The sequence below is a fragment of the Lepidochelys kempii genome, chromosome 6 (genome assembly GCF_965140285.1).
Source record: "Lepidochelys kempii isolate rLepKem1 chromosome 6, rLepKem1.hap1, whole genome shotgun sequence".
Lineage (NCBI taxonomy): Eukaryota > Metazoa > Chordata > Testudines > Cheloniidae > Lepidochelys > Lepidochelys kempii.
The window spans coordinates 1,845,341-1,867,019 of NC_136385.1; the positions used below are offsets into that span (position 1 = coordinate 1,845,341).

At 57.7% G+C, this 21,679-nt stretch overlaps 1 pseudogene across 1 annotated transcript; it reads left to right on the forward strand.

The window, feature by feature from the left end:
- The first annotated feature begins 3,548 nt into the window (after window positions 1-3,548).
- Window positions 3,549-21,195, forward strand: LOC144930625 (RING finger protein 112-like; annotated as a pseudogene). Its single transcript, XR_013635887.1, has 14 exons — window positions 3,549-3,740; window positions 4,485-4,751; window positions 7,785-8,000; window positions 8,423-8,560; window positions 8,891-8,995; window positions 9,300-9,350; window positions 10,422-10,478; window positions 11,231-11,317; window positions 12,183-12,312; window positions 12,467-12,597; window positions 12,803-12,856; window positions 14,604-14,678; window positions 14,974-15,246; window positions 20,350-21,195. The product of XR_013635887.1 is annotated as an RING finger protein 112-like (transcript).
- Window positions 21,196-21,679: the final 484 nt, after the last annotated feature.

A 21,679-nucleotide genomic window follows, 5' to 3' on the forward strand; every position in this document is an offset into this window, starting at 1 on the left:
GGAGCAGGATACTGGTCAAGTGACCAGTGAACTGGAGCAGTTTCGTACCCAATAGCAGGGAAAAGCCCAAAAAAGGAAATGCTCCTGGAGCCCTCTACAGCTGTCAGCTTCAGAACAACCTCTCGTGACAGCAAGGTCCTCACTGAGAAAACCGCCGTGTGACTCTGCAGCTGTCACCCAGCCACTGCACGCCAGCATCCGCTCAGTGCTGGTTGTACGTCCCCTGAGAAACATTGCAACGGGGCAGGGCTTTTTGAGGGCTTTGCTTGCTCTCTAGTTTTGCAGCCAGTATGAATTCTGCTAACCCGCTTGTTTCTTGGAAAGAGCAGTTCCCACACTGCTTTCGGTTTCCACCTGCGGGAGACAGGAAACAGACGCGGCGGAGGGTGTCACAGCCAGCTACTGATAAACAACATCTAAACCTGACAGCTCTCACCGATGGCTCTGCAGCTCTTCCTAGTGTGATCGCTGCCCTCTGGCCTCGATGCCTGGGATCCACAGCGAAGACATTGGGATGTTGAGAAGTGAGATGCCCTTAGCGGGGATCAGAGTTAGCACCACGTTCTGGATTGGGGCCAGCTTGCTCCCCTCTCAGAGCTGATGCGCCAGGCTCTCTGCAAACCCAGGGGAGTTTAAGGAGTGGTCCAGCCTGCATTGAAAGCACATTAAACACAGGGAGACACGATTCCCTGGCGTCGCCCTGGGGTAACAGTCCCATGCAGAGCGAGCCAGGGAGCTCAGTGTGGGGCATCCGGACCAGCGGCAGATGAAGCCAGAATGAGTTGTTAGCCCTTCCCTGCCCAGACGTCATTGCCAGCGTGTCCCTAAGGAGCGCCAGGTCGGCAGAGCTGCTCTGAGAATCCCACTCTGGGCAGGGACCCTTCATTCCTCGGCTCCCCTCACGGGCCCTTTGGCCGGGTCTGGTGGAAACGCATGTGCTGTAATGGGCACTGGAAGTGCTGGAGTTGTGACTCCCCTGGACCTAAACAGTTTGGCCAGAGCCCTAGCGGAGAGAAAGCTCCTCGTCAGCTCGACACCTTCAGGGAGTCACCACTACTTCTCCCTCCGGAGACCACACCCCAGCAGCTGCCTCTTCTCAGAAACGTGGGATTTCTGGAACTGAAACAAAAACCCTCAGCAAATATTCAACTCTCCCAGTGCTGAGTAACAGTCACCCAGCTCCCGGGGCGGAGATGCAGCCACTTCTGGGGCAGGGCAGGTGGGGTGCAGCCATGAATAATGTTGCACAGGGATGGCTCACCCAGCACTGAGCTGCAGCCACCTCTCGGATAGAGCAGCTGGGGAACAGCCGCACATAACACCACACCGTGAGGGCTCACAACTGTGAAAATGTAAATCAGTAAAAACTGAGAGAAAATATAGATTCATAGATATTAAGGTGAGAAGGGACCATTCTGATCATCTAGTCTGACCTCCTGCACAACGCAGGCCAAAGAATCTCACCCACCCACTCCTACAAAAAATCTCTCACCTATGTCTGAGCTATTGAAGTCCTCAAATCGTGGTTTAAAGACTTCAAGGAGCAGAGAATCCTCCAGCAAGTGACCCGTGCCCCATGCTACAGAGGAAGGTGAAAAACCTCCAGGGCTTCTTCCAATCTGCCCTGGAGGAAAATTCCTTCCCGACCCCAAATATAGCGATCAGCTGAACCCTGAGCACATGGGCAAGATTCACCAGCCAGATACCCAGGAAAGAATTTTCTGTAGTAACTCAGATCCCACCCCATCTAACATCCCATCGCAGGCCATTGGGCCTATTTACCATGAATATTTAAAGATCAATTAATTACCAAAATCATGTTATCCCATCATACCATCTCCTCCATACACTTATTGAGTTTAATCTTAAAGCCAGATAGGTCTTTTGCCCCCACTGCTTCCCTTGGAAGGCTATTCCAGAACTTCACTCCTCTGATGGTTAAAAACCTTCATCTAATTTCAAGTCTAAACTTCCCAATGACCAGATTATATTAATTAAAATATGCTTCAAAATCCATCAGAATTATAAGACAAGTAAAAATTGGATTCTGCCAAACTGTGCCAGGCCTTGCCACGGTGGCTTTTCCCAACAGACACGTGCCGGGACGTCGACTCGTCGTTCCAACGGTCACTGTTTTCTGATACGTTTGGGAGGCAAATGTCACAGTCTGGAAAAATCCCGGTTTCCAGTCCAGAAACCACTTGGATGGGAAATTTCTGCCCCGCCCCCTCACTGCCTGTTTTGCAGCTCATCTGAGCTTGGAGCCGGGCAGTGAGGACAGGTGCAAGGTGCTGTGAGTAGCGCCTTGTTTGGGGGTCTCCAGTGGGTGGTTCCAGCTGTGTAAGGAGTTCTGGGGGTGTCACCAATTTCCCCTTCCCCAGGTCAACCCCCGATACACCAGTGCTGAGGGGAGAGGCCCTGGGCAAGAGTCCAGGGAATGTGCCCAGGCTCGGCCCATGTGCCAAACTTAGTGAGGGTTTTAGCTGTCCCTGTCCCAAAAGAAAGGGGAAGGATTGAAGAGAAAGTACCAATGGGGAGAGGCCAAAGCTCCCACTCAGCCTGATTGACAGGGCAGGCGGGCCAATGAGGGAGTCAGGAGCCCAGAGGCCTGTTCTCTGTGTGAGCTGGAGCTGCCTGAGCCAGAAGAGGGCAGAGTTAAGGGGAAAGCAGCAGCCTGAGCTGGGCTGGAGGCTGAGCTGTGGCTGTGCAGAGCTGGGAGCTGGGACAGCGGAGACCAGGGATACTGGGTCGACCTGCAGGAGGAGCCGTGGGGCCAGAGTCGGGATACCGGACGCTGGCCGTGCCCCATGTAACACTGCAGCTGAGCCTGGTGAGTGGCTGGGGAGAGCGGGGTGGTGGGGGGCTGGGCAGGGAGACGTCGCCTGATGAGGGGCCTCACTGGCCATACTCGGAGGACATGAACTCACCAGGCGGACCAATGCTGGGGAGAAGGGTTCCTGCCCCCCTAGAGCCTGAGGGCATAGGTGCCGAATTTCTAATCTGCCAAGGGGGGCTCTGCCCATGCCCCACCCCCACTCCACCCCTTCCCCCAATGTCCCATCCCTGCCCTGCTTTTTCCCACTCCTGCTCTGCCCCTGCCCCTTCTTCCTGCCCCTCCCCTGAGTGCGCTGGGCCCTCGTGCCTCCCCCCAGTGCCACGGAACAGCTGATCCGTGGCAGGGGGAGCTGCTGGGAGGCAGGAGGCGCTGGGAGGAGGGAGAGGAGCTGCTGGGGGGCTGCTGGCGGGTGCCTAAGCCTGAGGGCGTGTGGGCGCCACCAGAGCAAAGGTCTGACCCGTGGTAAGACTGCAGCGCAACCAGGGCCTGGGCAGGAGGCCTGGGACATGTGAGGAGCAGACTGTGAACTTTCCTTCCAGCCCCATAGATGGTTGTTTCTAGTCTCCCGGGGCCCTTTGGGTGGGGCCCCTTGTTCCTTGAACTGTGCCCATTTTCCCCTCTGGGTCAAGGGAACTGGTGCCAGGACTCAGATCCATTCGCCGTCCAGTGCTACTGGGGGCCTGCAGAACCAAACCGGTCTAGGGAGCCGCCCCAAGAGCCCGGCCTCGCTCATGGCTCCGGGTTACAAAACTAGAGAGTGAAAGTGGAACTGAGCAGACAGCGGCCAGCCGGGCTCTGTGCAGAGCCAGACACGCAGAGAGCCAGGGAGGTGGTGGGGGACACCCAGAGACAACCGGAGAAATTGAATTAACCGCAGGGTCTGCGCTGGAGTCTGCTCACCAGGGTGAGCTACAGGGCAAGAGGGAGCCCAGGGCTGGGCTAGGTGGGGGCTGCGGGTCGGGAGTGAGGGGCACTGGCAGGGCTGGGGGGGCAGGGCTGGGCTCACAGGGGCTAGGGGTCGGGAGTGAGGGGCACCGGCAGAGCTGGGGGGCAGGGCTGGGCTAGCAGGGGGCTGCAGGTCGGGAGTGAGGGGCACCGGCAGAGCTGGGGTGGGGGGGCAAGGCTGGGCTAGCAGAGGCTGTGGGTCAGACATCAGGGGCACTGGCATGGTTTGCTCTGGCCAGATGCCATTTATCCAGAAGCCCCAGTGCCCTGTAAGCAGGGGTGGGGGGCGGATTCAGGAGGCCCAAAACAGCCCCCCTCTAATAAGAACTGGACCAACTGCAGCTGGCGTTTCCGAGGCCCCTTGGCCGGCTCGTACAATCTCACCCCACAGCTGAACCCACATCCTGGCGGGTCGGGTGCTTCTAGCGGGCTGAACTGGGAGGTGGGGGGGCAGCAATGGCTGTATCATTCCCTGAACTCCCAGGGCCCCCAGGAATCCCAAAACCCCAGAAGCAGAGAGACACTTGCCAGCCCTGCCCCAAAATGGGAGTGGCCAGCGCACAACAGCCGAATGGAAACTTACCCAGCCGAGTGGTGAAAACTAACAATAGAGCCCAGGAGTCCTGGCTCCCAGCCCCTCTGCGGTAGCATCTTAGCCCCGGTGTTCCCATGTGCTAGCTCTTGACCCAGTGGATCTCCCCAGGCCTGTGGGGTCAGGGGGATGGAGCAACTCTGGGAGGACGTCACCTGCTCCATCTGCTGGAACGTGTTCAGCGACCCCGTCTCCATCGAGTGCGGCCACAACTTCTGCCGGGGCTGCCTCTCGACTCACTGGAGCCAGATCTCAGCCCAGGGGCACCGCTGCCCGGAGTGCCGGGCTCCCTTCTCCAGGGACAGGATGATCCCAGACACACGTGTCAGAAACCTGGTGGAGAAAATCACCAAGCCTCAGCAGGAAGAGCCGGAGCCGGTGAGACCAGACGGGCCGGATAAGGGGAAAAGGAGCTTTCTCTTGTAGGGGATTCTGGGCCCAATCCAGCCCCAGGGCAGGGACTGCCTGGCTCAGGGGAGCAGGGAATGGGACATAGGGCCTGTCCCCTTTAGAGGGAGCCAGTCCTGATCTGGCCCCAGAGTGGGGACTGGCTGGCTCAGGGGGTGGGGAAGGGGACACACAGACTCAGACTTGTAGGCCAGAAGGGACCATCATGATCATCTAGTCTGACCTCCTGCAAGCTGCAGGGCACAGAACCTCACTCATCCTCTCCTGTAATAGACCCAGAACCTCTGGCTAGTCACTGACATCATCCAGTCGTGGTTAAAGGACTTCAAGTTACAGAGACTCCACCATTTATACTAGATCAAACCTGCAAATGACCCGTGCCCCATGCTGCAGAGGAAGGCGAAAACCCCCCAGGTCTCTGCCAGTCTGAGCTGGGGGAAATTCCTTCCCAACCTCAACTATGACGATCAGTTAGACCCTCAGCATGTGGGCAAGACCCACCAGCCGGACACCTGGGTGTCTCTAGTAACACAGAGCCCTTCCCATCTAGTGTCCCATCACCGCCCGTTGTGGGATATTTGCTACTGGCACTCGCATTTGGGCTACATGCCATGGTAGGCAGTCTCATCAGACCATCCCCTCCATAAACTTACCAAACTCAGTCGAGAAGCCTCCAGAGCCGGGTGGCTGGAGAGCGGCGGCTGCTGGCCGGGATCCCAGCTCTGAAGGCAGAGCCACCGCCAGCAGCAGCGCAGAATAAGGGTGGCCTGGTACGGTATTTCCACCCCTACTTCCACGCTGCTGCTGGCGGGATGCCGCCTTCAGAGCTGGGATCCCAGCCACCAGCCACCGCTCTCCAGCCGCCCAGCTCTGGAGGCAGTGCAGAATTAAGGGTGGCAATACTGTGACCCACCGAAAATAACCTTGAGACCCCGCTCCTCCCCCTGCAACTCCCTTTTGGGTTAGGACTCCCAATTTGGGAAATGCTGTTTTGCCCATGAAATCTGTATAGTTTAGGGTAAAAGCACACAAAATAACAGATTTCCCAGGTGAAGACCAGATTTCACCATCTGGGAGGCATTTTTCATGGCTGTGAATTTGGTAGGACCCTAGATATTACCCTTGACTTTTGCAGATTAATTAGAAATCCTTGCTATTGGGCTTGCAATTTCATGTGCTAATTTCCTTAATATTCGAGGATGGAAATGATCCAGGCCCCCCAGTTTGCTCCCATTAAGTTGTTTGACTCTGGTTTCCATTTCAACCAATTCAGTGACAATTTCTACTCCCGTATTCTTGTTCTCATTAGCTATCTGGCCACAAGCTTCTCCTTATGCTTCTTAAAAACTGAGGCCATGCCCATATCTTTAGGTGTTGGCCCATGCAGCCTGTATCTTTTATCTCCACCCCATCCTCAGCGCTTAGTGGTCCCACTTCTTCTTTCCTTGTTTTCTTTTTCTTTATGAGGCTAAAGAACGTTTTCCTGTTGGTTTTAATTTTTTTGCAAGTTCAAATTCTGCTTGGCCTTTGGCAGTTCTCATTTTATCCCGACATGGATTCCTCCCAGTTTCCATTCCTCAGAGGCTTTCTGCTTTCTCTTAATCACCTCTTTGAAATCCTGGTTCACCCAGTTTGCTCAGCAACCCTTCCCTATGGGCTTTTTCCTGGATGCAGACTGCAGAGAGTTCCTGCATCTTTGACAAACCCTGTCCACATCCAGATGTGCAGGCCAGGTCACTTCCCTGCCTAATTCCCTTAATTTTTTGCAATCCAGGATCTTCAGCTGCCGACCTGTTTTCGTTTATCCTTCCATTTAGTTAAATGGAATTAGCTCATGGCCACTTGAACCAAGGCTGTCCTCTACAGCCAGTTCTTCAGTGCGGTCCTCGCTACTTACCGATACTAAATCTAAACTGGCATCACCTCTTGTTGCTTTGGTCACTGATGAAAAAACCTCTCAGCTGTCTCACCTCCAGGATTATCTGGGCCCTGCCATGATGAGCAGCACTTCTCCAATCTCTGTCACAAAAATTAAAGTCTCCCATGATCACACAATTCCCAGTGGTATTTATTTCATTCAAGCTATGAAAGGGGTCTCCATCCATATCCAAACCAGATCCTGGGGGTCTGTAGCAGACCCAAGACACTCTCCCAGGGGAGCCCCTGGTACCTTTCTTCCCCACAGTGATCTTGACCCAAAAAGATTCTGTTTCACCCATTTCATCCCTTCTCATTTCTTTCCACTCCACCTCTTCATTAACACACAACGCTACTCCGCAACCTCTGCCTTTTGTCTTTCTTCCCTGTACCCCGGTCATGGCTGCTATTGCACCATGTGTCTGGTTTCCTGTCCCATACCCGTAGTTTTAGTTCCTTCCCTTTTGTCACCCGGGCTCATCGCGTTGCTGGGCAGACACCTCACTGCTTCCACTTGGCTTTGCTGCCAGTATTGGCCACCTGACTCTCAGCGTCGGTGCTCTTGGCACTATCGTTCGTCTTCTCATCTCTTCTCCTGCCCTCTGTCGTTCCTTTCTCCGTTGCTCCTACTCTCTCCTCCTGCCTCCCGCTCGGTGTGAGAATCAGGCCTGGAGGTTCCATGAGCATCTCCCAGAGTTCCTAGTTTAAAGCCCTTTTCATCAGCTGTGCCAACCTCCACCCCGGAAGTGTATCCCCCACCCTGTTCAGGTGGCGTCCGTCCCAGGAGACCAGTCCTCTGTCCGTGAACGCCTCCCCGTGGCCGAACATCCCCACGCCCACCTTAGCCCCACTGCCTGACCACTTGTTGATCATCAGCGTCTTGTCTCACCTTCGCTCTCCTCCAGGGACAGGTAGAATCCCACTGAAGATCCCCTCCAGGGAGTGCTGCCCCTGATCCAGCCCCAGGGCAGGGGACTGGCTGGCTCAGGGGGTAGAATGGGGCACAGGGCTCTGATCCAGCAGGGAGCAGGGGACTGGCTGGCTCAGGGGTGGGGTCCCAGCTCTGACGCTGCTCTCTCCCTGCAGCAGGGGCCGGGGGCTCAGCCGGAGCCGGGCCACCCGGTGCAGCTGGTGCGTCTGGACGAGGAAGAGAACCTGATCCTGGACAAGAAGGCCCTGAGCCGCTGCCTGGAGCAGGGTGGGGCAGGGGACGCCCCCGTCTGCGTGGTGTCCATCGTCGGGAGGCAGCGCCGGGGCAAATCCTTCCTGCTGAACTACCTGCTGCGCCGGCTCCGGAGCCCGGTGGGTGTGAACGGGAACAGGAGTGAGATGGGGTGTGAGCAGCCCCATCCTGCCCCCTGCTGGAGGGCTCAGAGCTGCACACGTCTGTGTGGGAGTACACACACCTCATTGCATGTCGGTCAGCCTGTCTGCCTGGTACTCTGTCTGGTAATATTGTCTGTCTGTCTGTCTATCTGTCTGAACCCGAGCAAGTCTGTCTTTCTGTCTGTGTGTCTGTCTGGAATGCAGCGTGTCTCTGTGTCTCTGACTGTTTATCTGTCAGAATCTGAGCACGCCCATCGCCCTGTGTTCCTCCCCGCCCCACCCTAGTAAATTAACCCCCAGCCCCTTCCCAGGGCTTACAGTCTGGAGTGTGCGGGGACCAGTCACTCTTCTCCCCCACCCTGCACTGACCCCTCTCCCTGCATGTTCCTTTCCGGCAGGACGCGAGGGACGGGTCGTGGATGGGCCGGGAGGATGAGATCCTGGAGGGGTTCGAGTGGCGCGCGGACGAGGAGCGAGTCACCAACGGGGTGTGGATTTGGAGTCAGCCCATCTGGGTCCCCACCCCAGGCGGGAAGGTGAGTGGGGGCACTGGAGGTGCATAGGAAAGGGGGAAGGAGACATGGGGATGCTGGGAGAAGGGAAATGGGGGAAAGGGCTGGGAACAAAGGCAATGGGGAAATAGGGAAGGATGGAGACATGGGGAAGGAGGCCCCAGGGGAATCTGATGGAGTCATAACTGGGGGGAATGGAGAGGAGCAAGAGGAGGGAGCTAACACTGGGGTGGGCAAAAATGAGATGCCAGGGGCCATGGGGGCGGAGCAGGGGGCAGACTCTGGGGGCGGAGGGGCCGTGGGTGGCTGAACAAAGCCGGAAACTGACCTGGGGCTCTCCCTCTTGGCCCCCAGGTGGCCGTGCTGCTGGTCGACACCGAGGGCTCCATGGGCATTGAAAGGAAGAAGGAGACCAGCATCAAACTCTCCGCCTTCTCCATGCTGCTCAGCTCCTATCAGGTTGGGGGTCCCCGGGGGGGCGCTGTGCTGCAGAGCACAGTCTGGGGGCTCCGCAGGGGACATTTCCCCCAGCAGTCCGGGCTGGCCCCAATGTCTCACTGGGGCACTAGGGGGCGCTGTTCTGCAGGGAGCGGGGCAGGGGCTCAGTAGGGGGCGCTCTCCCCTGGCAGGCAGGGCCGGCCCCGATGCCCCCTGCGGCACTAGGGGGCGCTGTGCTCGGGGCGGGTGACGTGGCTGGGAAGGGGCCTGGGGCGGCCGTCCCTGCTCGTTGCTGTAGCTCTGTCTGTCTCCTGGCTATTTGCAGATACTGAATATTTCGAATGAGGTGAACGACGCGGATCTTGAATACCTGGAGGTGAGGCCAGGCAGCCTGACACAGAACGTGGCTGGGCCAGGTTCTCCCATTAGCCCCACAGGGTTATTATCCCTCCCCATAGCTCCTGTGGGGAAACTGAGGCCCAGATAAAGAAACCGACTCTCCCACGGTCACGTGGGCTTCTGGATTCAGCACTGTCACCACACAGCCCAGCCCGGGTCTCTGCTCCCAGGTGTCTGGCACGGGCCCCTGGGTCAAAGTTAGGACCCCGCCCTCCCCTCCAGCCCAGCTCCGCCGTCGGTGGGAAGTCTGCTGGGCCCAAGACCTTGGGCGGTTGCTCTGCCCCCTGATCTGCTCTGCTCTTACCCAGCCCCAGCCCCACCGGGTCAAGCCCCTGGCCGTCACACCCTTAGTGACATCTCTGCCACCTGCGACATACTGCGTGTCCTGCCCCTTTACTGCACCCCAGGGGGGACTCTCTGTGCGGGGGAGGGGTTGGCTCTGGGAGGGTTTTTATCTGTCCACACGGCCCTGGGTCCAATGGGGGGCAGAAACCTGGTTAACGTGGAGCTAGAGCAGTCCAGGGAGAGCTCGAGTAATCGCCACGTGGCCGAGATTGTTGGAGGCGCGAGCAGAGCCGTGGTGTCACCCCCGGGGCTGGGCAAACAGTGCTGGTGGCGTCTGTCAGCCGGAGGCAATGGGGCTCTGTGGGTTGGAGGGTTCATCTCAGGAACCCCACAGGGAAAAGACCTCACATTGGGCTCACTGACCCACCCCCCACCTCCACGGGGCGCCCTGGAGTGAAGGAGGGAATCCTGGAACAAGACTGGCTCCTCTGTGGGGCACAGGATCCCACAGCCGCCCCCACCACCCTCTTGGCTGGGTGCCTCCCACTTCTCTTTCCACCCCGTGGAAAATATCTCCATCTCTCTCCAGCTTCGTTTTGCACTCGCTGGGCCTCGCTCTCTGCGATGGGCGGAGGGAGCGGCTCAGATGGGGATGGGGGGCAGTGATCAGGCCCCTTTCTGTTCACCTGCAGGATGACCCCGCAGTGTAAATGCCTCCCATGCCCCAGACTCGTCCCCCACCCCCCTTCTCTTTGCTCTACAGATGTTTGTGCGTGTGGCCAAAGAGGTGGGAAAAGCGTACGGACTGGAGCCCATTCAGGTGAGACGGCTTCCGCCATCCTCACCCGCCCTGGCCCGTGTATCCCTACATGGCACCCCCTCCCCTGCGGGCATTGGGATAGGGACGTTATGGGTAACTCCGCTGCTGCGGCTGACAATACTTATAGACACAGCACCACCCCGTATTCACCGTGAGGGGGCCTCCGTCATGCCGCTGGCCAAGATCCGTGAGAACAGCGACCTGCCTTTGTACGCAGGCCTCTTCAGCTCCCTGCCAGCCCCCCTGTCTTGTAGACGCCCTTCAGGGTCATTTCCGCCACTACAGGACATGACAGTGCAATCGCCTCGGTGCAACGAGTGGTCAGCGATGACCGTCATTAATCACTGACCCCACCATTGGTCCACCACATTTCGAGCTGCCAAGGCACCTGGGCTGGTTCCTAACAGGACAGGGCAATTGTGCAGCCCGTCTCTTCAGATGGGGTTTCTCTGATGACCAGGGATGTAGCTGTGGTCAACTTCAGCCTATGTCGCATATCCTTGACGAGTGCCCACGGACTTCGAGGGTGGGCTACTGGCTCTGCACCTGGCTGATGACTATGCTGTCAGATGGCTGGGGACTTTGAGCATATGCTGAAGACCCCTCCCCCACTCCACAGCCTGCTCCTGCCCCATGCACCCCCTGCCCCATTCCCTCGGGGCTGAGGTCTTCCCTCCAGACATCAACCTTCTCCCCAACCCAGCGTCCCCCCACCCCCAGAGACCCTCACTTCCCTCCTGTCTCCCCTGCAGCATCTAGACCTGCTGGTGCGGGATTGGAGCAGCTCCCTGGTCCTTGGAGCCGAGGGTGGGGAGCAGCATCTGAGACATGTCCAACAGGTGACTGTGGGACTCAGAAAATGGAGGAATGGGACATGGGGCCTTTCCCCTCGAAGGGATGATGGCTCCAGTGTTTCCAACCTGGGGGAGGTGGGACCGCAGGGAGGTTGTGTGAAGGGTGGTGGGGGGGGTCCCAAGTGCAGGGCTGGAGTTAGGGTGTGGCAAGCAGAATATTTGTCCAGGGCCCTGCACCATAGGGGACCCTGCAAAGCTAAATTACTTGCTTCAGCCCTGGATGTCCGGGCCTCAGGCATCGGCTTCAGCCCCTGGCGGTCGGAGCTGAAGCTGAAGTCCGAGTTTAAGGTGGAAGTCACCATTTTTTTCAAGTACAGGGGTTTAGATTGTCTTTTAAGGCCAAAGGGAGTCACCAGCACAACAAGGCCGAGAAACACTGGGCATGAGTTTAGCCGCTGACGTCTCCAAAGAATCCATCCGCACGGAGCAACCTCCAGCCGGGGGCTGCAGATGCAAAGCTGGACTTTCCCTGCAATTGCTGCTCCAGGCCGGGCACCTGTCGCTGCCCTACACCCAATGAGCCCAGACAGCGTGGAGGAGGAAGCAGCTTGATTGCAAAGGGGAGAGGAGAAAAACCAGGCCAGGGGGAGTGAAAGGAGCAGGGTGGGACAAGGAGTCTGCAGAGACTGGGACCTGGGCTGGGGAGACAGGGGCTTGGAGCGGGGAGACTGGGACTGACGGACACTCCTTTCACTTCCTGCCATCCCCTGCCTTGTTCACTGCCCCCCTTCCAACATCTACAACAAATGAGGCCGGGCCCCTCCAGACCCTCTCTGACTGCCTGGCAGGTCTGGCTAATGTTAACACAGGTGTTTGTGTGTCAATGTAACCATTGCCCCTGTCTCGGCAGAAGCTGGAGGCGAGGTCCCCTTGCAAACACCCCAAGGCCCTGGAAGCGCTGAAGAGAAGCAGCAGCCGCTGTTACCTGATGCCCTTCCCTGGCGAGCGGATCGCGCTGGGGAGCGAGGGAAGGCTGAGAGGTAACGGACCCAGGACAGCGGCTCTAAGCCCCCTGCCCTGTGCAGAGCAATGTGACTGGGGCGCTGATCATGCCCGTGCGTGGCAGGTAGAGAGAAGGGGGATCAGACAGGCCCTGTATTCCCCCACCATCGTCCATCTCTCTCCCCTTTGCAGACATGGATGATGATTTCCGGGGGAGCCTGAGGGACTACGTCACCGCCCTGGTGAGCTCGGCTGGTCAACACATCCGGATGGACCAGCATGGGGAGATGCTCACTGGGACACAGCTCGCTGCCAAGATAAAGGTGGGGACTGGCCAGCTGTGCTGGAGGGAGCAGGAAGGGGATGCTCTCTCCTGCAGTCAGTGATGACCCCAATACCCCCTATTCCCCAGCTGCCCCACCCCAGAGGTGGTTGCATCTCAGCTCCAGGTGAGCTGTCCCCATGTTCCCAGCCTTTCTAAGCCCTGTGGAGTCTGTGACGTGATGATTTGTTTTGGTTCCTTTGCAGAATTTATCTGATGTGATGAAGAACCATCGCTCCGGCTTCTCCTCTCCCTGTCAGGTACCGTCTCTGTCTCTGACCTGATCATGGGGTGTGTCCCCTCACCCGTCCACGTCAGGGTTGGGGCAATGTTGGGATCTGGGTCCATGCTGCGGGAGGTGACTGGGAAAGAGTCTGGGTGAAATCTTATTTTCTTGGACTCCAGGGTAGAAGAATTTCACTAGCCTGGAGAGCTGCTGGTACTGGAGTGTTCATCCCACCTACAGACACGTCTCCAATCCTTGAGACCCATAGCACCAAACCCTGTTTTTCCCCAGGCAGCTCCTGTTGGTGTTTAAATGAGAGGAGTTTTTTAGAGCAGGTCTGAAAATGGGGGTGTTTTTCCTGCAGAAAACTTGGAGTTTCCAGCAAAACCCCAAAATATCTCTTGTGTGGAAAGGCCATTGCCACAGCTCTTGGGAATTGTAGGTCTTGTGCCTCACACTCTCCATTCTCCTCTACGGGTTGGGCACCTGGTGGAACTACTCATCCCATGATGCACTGCAGGTACCAGACACCATCACTCCCCTCCGCAAGAGATAATCATTCTCCTCTGTGGGTTGGTCTTGCAGCTTGCACCGCACCTCCCATGAGACCAGCCCACAGAGGAGAATGGGAGGTTAAGGCAACCAAACTACATCTCCCACCAAGCGCCATGGTATCCTTTCCTGGTGAGGGTGCAGTGCATCAAAGCTGCAGGGCACCATGGGAGGTGTAGACTGACCTGAGTGCTGGGGGTAGAGAGGAGATTCAGGCATCTCATGAACCACAACGCATCAGCATCTCCTCTCCTGGTGCATGTATCATGGCCCTGGTGCATCATGGGAGGCACATGCAGTGGCAGGGGAAGGGGGCAGGACAAGGTGGATTCAGGGGCTCTGTTCGCTGGCCTCTCTGGGAAGTGGGGCGTAACCACGGCACAGCGTGCTCCAGCCATGCCCCCAGCCCACCCCCTGTGCTGGGTCCGGCAGCACGGACCTTTCCACCCGGCCTCATGGGGCCTCTGGTGAGCTGGGAATCGGGCCGGCTGAGCAGAACTTCTGCCCTGGCTCCTTCGGTCTGATCTGCCAGCCGGGCAGCGTCCCAGCACAGCCCTCACCGAGCCCTCCACGTCCGAGTCACGCCACCTTCCCCCGCAGCCGGGCAGGACCCAGGGTAGACAGACCCTTTGACATCGTCTGTCAAGTTCTCTTGGGCGTCAGCCTCAGATGGGCTGCGATAGGAGCTACGTGAAGATAATCAGATGTGGGAGCTTCTCTGCCTGGGAGGAGGAGACCGGCCCAGCTAGAACAGAATAACTACTCCACAATAGCCAGTCCACAACAGCTGCACAGCAGAGACTGTTCCAGAGTCCACAAGAAGATTTAACCCAGCCCCCACCCCCAAAGGAGAGCTGAGATTCACCTGGCTCCTGGAAATCAATAAAAAAACCTGAAATCCCACCAGACCTACGAGAACGGCTGTCAGTGATGCTCTCTCGGGCATGTGCCTCAGGCTGAGCCTGGCTGGGACAGGGGTTTTCAAAGTCCTCGGCTCCAGGAAAGTGCCACAAGGGCAAAGTGCAGGTCGGAGCAAGGAAGGGAGCCAAGGCCGGGCTGCTGCGGGGATCGAATTGAAAAGTGGTGGCACCAGCAGCCCCAAGCAGCTTCCACACGGGCTGGCGATCTCGCTTTGTTTCATGAGGTTGCTGCGGTGGAAGGGGCAGCCCCTAGGTGGAGTCGGGGCCCCATAAACTGCGGCTCACCCCAGCCTTGTCCTCCCGGCACAGATGGCCATCACCTTCCGCAACCAGAGAGTCCTGGACAGGGCCCGTGCAGACCACGCTGTGTTTCTGAAGGAGAAGGTGAGTCCAGGGGTGTCGCTGTGCCCCCAGCCAGGGGAACCCCAGGGAAACATCCCAGCCAACCCCGTGGGTTATGGGCTTTGTGGCAGGAGAGGAGACCTCATATTCACTTTCAAGGGGCTGCGGAGACGGGAGACTGCAACCCCGGCACAGCAGTGGCCTGGATCTCGGTCAGGAGGGTGGAGGAAGGTGCTGTGCTGTAGCCAGAGGGTCTATTGGTGAGACGGGGTCACACACCCGCCCCTTCTAGCCCCTTGCACCCCACTATTGTCCCCTCTTCTCCGGCTCAATGCAGGACAGCCTGTCCCTGCGCATGGACGACTGTCTGACGGTGGATCCGAGCGCAATGGCGAAGCAGTTCATGGAGCAGCGCAGGTCACTGCTGGAGCGGTGCCGGAAGGAGGTGAGGGAGCTGAAGGAGGAGACGCTGCTGACGGCCCTAGAGGCGGAGCTGACTTGGGAGGCCGAGACCTTCCTGGAGACCTACCGAAGGCGCTATCAGCATCACACGAACCAGAGAGCCCTGGCCAGGGCCCGCGCAGCCCACGCTGAGTTTCTGAAGGAGAAGGTGAATCTGGGGCAGGAGGGCTGTGCCTCCCACCCGGGGAACCTCAGGGAACCATCCTGGGCAGCCCCCCGGGCTGTGGGCTTTGGGGATGAGGTGGGAGTTCAGATTTCCAGCTCCCAGGGTGGCTGAAGAGATGAGAGACTCCAATCCCAAACCTTGGGGGGGGAACTCAGTTTTGGGGGTTCTGGGCAGCACCTGGCATGATGGCAGCCCCGATCTCAGTCCAGAGAACTGTGCCTCACCCAACATAATGGGGGCCCAGTCTCAGTCATGGGGATAGGGGTGTGCAGCACCTCGCACACCTGGGGCCCCGATCTCACTTCGGGGGTTGGTCTGTGTAGCAGCTGGCATGACGGGGGGTCCAATTTGAGTTGTGGGATCCTGGCATGATGGCAGCCCTGATCTCAGTTGGAGGGTGTTTGTACAACAAGGCCCCCATCTTGGTCGGGTTCTGTCACGGAGTCCCCGGGCGATGCTCGGGAACTGCTCCCTATGCAGCCAGGCAAGACTCTGGGGAAGTCTCCTCTCGGGGAGCAGCCTGTCTTCAGGACACACAGCTCACACAGCTTCCACCTTCCTGGGTCTGACCTCGGAGCATTCAGCACCCTCTCTGCCCCTCCGTGAGCTTCCAACAGCGAGTCCCCCCATGCCGGGTCCTGGGGAAGCCAGGGGGACCTGCCCCCCCAACTCCGCAGTCAGATGTGACTCTCAGCCAGCCAGTAAAACAGAAGGTTTATTAGATGACAGGAACATGGTCTAACATGGAGCTTGTAGGTGCAGAGAACGGGACCCCTCAGCCGGGTCCATTCTGGGGGGCAGTGAGCCAGACATCCCCATCTGCACTTCACTGCATGTCCCCAGCCAGCCCCAAACTGAAACTCCCTCCAGCCCCTCCTCCTCTGGGCTTTGTTCCTTTTCTGGGCCAGGTGGTCACCTGATTCCTTTGTTCTCCAACCCTTCAGCTCTCACCTTGCAGGGGAGAAGGGCCCAGGCCATCAGTTGCCAGGAAACAGGGTGTTGGCCATTCTCTGTGTCCAGGCCCCTGCACACACCTGCCCTCTAGGGCTCTGCAATGATCATACACCCTTATTCCGCCACCTAGAGACTTAAGAACTGCATGGGGGAAACTGAGGCACCCCCACACTATTCAGAGGAAACATTAAGAACAGTCCCACTTCGTCACATCTCTCCCCCCTTCGAGATCGAACTGAGCGGGGTCACTTTAGCCGGTGACCTGGGGAAGTTCGAAGCCACCAACATTCCAGTGGATGCCCCAGCATCTCTCCCATTCCTTGGTGGGAGTTACACCAGGCCCTTCCAGTTTCATGCTCTCCCTTAGGTTGCGGTGGTCAATAGTACTCTCATGCCGCATGTGCGAAGGTTTATGTGGTCCTTTTGCCACCCCAAAACTCCCGGGCATCAAACTGGGATCGGGTCTTCTCCCAGTGCTCCAGTCTGGAGGCCTGCAATTCGGGCTCTCTTGGTTAAGAGCCCCCATCTTGACCTGGGCCACATTCACAACAGAAAATTTCTGGCTGTTAGGAACTGAAACTTTCTTGATTAAATCACTTTCACCCCCTTCAGTGGCAGTAAACTGCTTGCAAAGACTCCATGAGGATTCCTTTCCCTAGGGCTTTTCTATGCAACAATTCACCCTTCACAGAAATTCTGCCCTTACCCTCTTCACCTAGGGCTTGCTCTAGAGGAACACTTTCCTGAGCAACAACAGACTCTTTCTGGGTCTCCCTTACATCCAGAATTACCTCTGGCCCATCCGGCGGATTCCTACACAATCCTCTTTCAGGCAAACTTACAGACTCCCTAGATAAAAAGTCAGAAGCATTCTCCTTCCCTTTGCCACACATAAGTTCAGGAATCTTTTCCTTCTTGCTACAGGTTTCCACACCCTCCGTAGGTAACACAGTCAAATCATCTTTCTGCTCTCCTTGTGCCCTGGCTAGGACCTCACCCTGATTAGACAGAGTTGCTGCACCCTTTCCCAGCCACACACTAGCAACGGGCAAAATACAAGCACCAGAATTGTCTGGGCTCTGGGATTTTACATAGACACTAACTGGATGCGACCTAGTTACAGGGCCATTCTCCCGAGCAGACACAAACTTAGGACCCTTCCCTTCCTGGGCTTTAGCTGAATCCAGAACCAGCTCTGAGACAACTGCACTACCCTCAACCAGCACAGGCTGAAAGGCCCCTTCTGTCTGCTCCACAGACGAAGAAGAGCTGGACACACTTTCTCCTTTCCCAGACACACAGCTTGGGATCTCATTCCCCTTGTCCCAGCACACAAGGCTGGTCACAGACAACTGCTTGGAGACCAGGGTAGCTCCCTCCACAGGCAAGTCAATACCCCTGACAGACACAGACACGTTTCCTTCCCTGTCCCAATTCTCTACCCAGCTAACAGGTTAGGTCCAGGGACTCTCATCTTCCACTCTCCTCGCCTTCCCACCCTGCTGACTAGACACAGCCATCAGCTCACAAGGCTGCCTAGGCTCATCCAGGCTCCTTACCAAGCACCTTGCCACTCCCCACAGATCCCCTGCCCTGCCTGTGTCTCCCCCACTCAGCTGGGGTCTCAGCTCCCACTGTGCTCAGCACTGCCCTTGCTGTCCCAGTGGGGTAGGCAGCGAGCTCCCTGCTTTCCTCACTGCATCAGAGCCAGCCTGAGCCCCCTCTCCGGTGTGCAAGGGGGCGGGGAGCATCTCTCTGTCCCATCCAGCCCCAGGGGTCTGGTTACAGGCAGGCAGGTAGCCTGAGCCTACCAGCTCCTCCCCACTGCCAACCAGGTCATCTGCATTTTCACTGACCATTTCCCTCTCCGCCGATTGGTTCCCTGGATTCAAATTCAAAACCTCGGCAGTTACTGGAGCAGGGCCTAGATCCTGTCCAAAGAGACACAGTCACCAACAACAGGGTCTCGCAGCTCGTATCCTGGAGAACCCAAACGACCAGCCAGCCCCACCCCTCCTGGGTCTGCACAGGGATCTGGGCCATAGGCAGGGCGAGGGGCTTCGTCCCTGGGACCCTCACCCAGCTCACCCAGCCCCTCAGCATCTGAAGCTGCACCACCCAGGGCCTGACACCAGTTCTCTCTGTCCCAGGATCTCGCCACCCCAGGAATGTCTCCCCATTGACCATCACCTTCCGCTCCCGGTGGTCAAGGGGCCTGACCCCAGGAAACTCCACACAGACATATAGGTTGGGGTCAGGAGTGGGAGCCTGTCCACCTCCCCACCCATCTGGCTGACGGAGTCTGTGGCCTTGGGACCCAGCAAGGGAGCTAGACACCGGGGCTTTTCCGCAGGGTCCCCCTGGTTCAAATCTCCAGCCTGCTCAAAGGCAGTGAGGTGGCATCCACATCCCCCCCCTCCTTAACCAGGGGCAGCGATTTAGTCTCGAGGCTCCCTGTGGAACTGGCCCCCCGGGGTCTATCCCCACTCACCCCTGGGGGGTCCCCTAGGCCTCTCCGCTCCCCCACCGCCAGTTCATGCTGCTGCTGCTTCTGCAGCTCTTTCTCGGGCTCTCGCTGTCTCTCACAGTCCTCTTGCTCTCTCGGACTCAGCTCCAATCCCGTCCATCTCGATCCCCCGGTGGGGAACCCGATCGTGAAGACCCTCGTCTGGTCAGGGACAGGAGTCTTGGGGATGCCGGCTACCACTCCAGCTGCTCCCAGATCCTGCTATAGCCCCATTGGGGGTCAGGAATCTGTCCCTTAGAGCGGTCATCCTCCTCCAGCCGCACGATGAACTGTGCTTTGGTGAACTTTCCAATGCGCGACCCTCTCTTTCTGCACAGGGTTACAATGTCCTTCTTAAGGAGACGGTGACAGGCCCTCACTCCGCTCTTCCCAAGTTGTTGTGGACTCACAGGCCTGTGTACTCTCAGCTCCCCACGGTTTCCAGGGAGAACCCCTAGTGTGCCAGCCCTTCTCGAGGTCACCCCCTCTTTGCCAGGGTCGAGCTGCAGACTCCTCCGCCCCTTGGAGTGCTCACTGCAATCCCCTGGGGGACCCTGTTACTGCAAAAGTCCTTCTCTCTCCCCGGGCCAAGCTGCAGGCTCCTCCGCCCCCGAGACTGCTCACTGCAGTCCCTAGGGGGACCCCATTACTGCACAGTCCTTCACGCTGGTCACACACTCCCAGGGGTTAACCGCCCCCCGAAACCGCTCCTCTCTGAGCCTTCAGCAGGCCTGGTCCTCGTCAATCCCCCTTCGTTTTACTGCTCCCCAGTCACTTACTGCAGAAAGCGCCATCCACGGGGTGCAGTACATCCCACCGCTGCCACCAGTTGTCACGGAGTCCCTGCGCAATGCTCTGGAACTGCTCCCTATGAAGCCAGTCAGGACTCTGGGGCAGTCGCCTTTCTGTGAGCAGCCTGTCTTCAGGACACACAGCTCACACAGCTTCCACCTTCCTGGGTCTGACCTCAGAGCATTCAGCATCCTCTCTGCCCCTCCGTGAGCTTCCCACAGCGAGTCCCCCCATGCCGGGTCCTGGGGAAGCCAGAGGGTCCTGCCCCCGCAATTCCACAGTCAGACGTGACTCTCAGCCAGCCAGTAAAACAGAAGGTTTATTAGATGACAGGAACATGGTCTAACACAAAGCTTGTAGGTGCAGAGAACGGGACCCCTCAGCCGGGTCCATTCTGGGGGGCAGTGAGCCAGACATCCCCATCTGCACTTCACTGCATGTCCCCAGCCAGCCCCAAACTGAAACTCCCTCCAGCCCCCTCTTCCTCTGGGCTTTGTCCCTTTCCCAGACCAGGAGGGCACCTGATTCCTTTGTTCTCCAACCCTTCAGCTCTCACCTTGCAGGGGGGAAGGGCCCAGGCCATCAGTGGCCAGGAAACAGGGTGTCGGCCATTCTCTGTGTCCAGACCCCTGCACACACCTGCCTTCTAGGGCTCTGCAATGATCATACACCCTTACCCCACCGCCTAGATACTTAAGAACTGCCTAGTGGAAACTGAGGCACCCCCACACTATTCAGAGGAAACATTAAGAACAGTCCCACTTCATCACAGGGTCTAAGCAGCACTTGCCACGTCTAAAACTCTTGGCTGTCTCCTCTCCCTGCTACTGCAGGACACCGATTCCAGGAACCCACTTAAATGCCTGAAGGTGAGGCCGGGCAAGGTGGCCAAGCAGTTCGCAGAGCGGCGTGGGGACTTGCTGGGGCAGTGCCTGAGAGACATGCTGCCGAAGAAAGAGGCACTGGGGACGGAGCTGGAGAAGAAGCTGACGCAGAAGAAAGAAGCTCAGCTGCAGCAGCTGGAGAAGGAGCTGATGTGGGAGGCCGAGACCTTCCTGGAGACCTACAGGAAGCGCTTCAGGACATTTGCCATGACAGTTGCCATGCCTTGGCATGGGGTGGCTGGTCCTGGCACTGGTGCGTGGAGCTGCTGCGGCGGGAATTGCCACTAGTGCCATTAAAGGGGAGGAGGAGGACGGCACTGAGGAGCTGTCTGATACGGCCCCCCTGATCTGAACAGTGCCCCCCCGACCCTATCTGCGGTTGATGAATACAGTGACAGGGCTATAGCGTGGCCCAGACATGTCAACCACAAACCACTCCACAGCGGGGCAGCCATCGCCCACAGATTCTAAGAGGGGACATTGATCCAACCCGCTCCTGAAAACTTCCAATGACTGTGTGACACCCAGGCCCATCGGTACCTGCTGGTAGCGGGTTCAGTGCCCTGTGTCAGCAACTCCTAACAGGCCGGACAAACTCGCTGCACCTAACACACCGCTGTCATGGTATTTATCCACAAATAGTGTCTTGTAATGCTTCAAATGCATCCCAGGAGCACACGGTATTGATATCTGTGTGAAATGTAGGCCCTGTCATGAGGTGAGGAGCTACGTGCATATGTGCATATGGAAAACACGTTTTCAAGTCTGAATAAAGGCAGGGTCAGCAGACAAGTTTCTGCCAGATGTAGGACGTACATTTGTCAGTCCACCTCAGTTGACGTCAATTAAACTTTGTTAGCCAGCCTCATGCATGCCCCATGGACATAGGAAGGTAACACAAAGCTATGGGGTCATCATGCTGGAGAATAAACCACGGCGGGAGGGGAACATACTCCTGACTTTCAGGCTGAACAAACTTTCGGTGGGTAGAAGGAGAAGGTAAATGGATGCCCCTGTATCCTTCACCGCTGAAGCAAAGGGGCAGCGATTCGGCAAGAGGGGGCCCAGCAGTGCTGGTCCGAGATGCAAGGAGCTTGGTTTAGGTGGGGTAACCTGCTTTAGCCTGTTCCATTTGGACTCAAGGAAGCACGTTACAATTTTGCTGTATGTGCCACCCTTCTGCCAGCGGCATCGGCAGCTACCAGGGCCAGGTCGAGGTCGAGCCCTTCCTCTCTCTGCCCCCAGTCATCTGGGAATCTGTAACAACTCTGGGCACCTT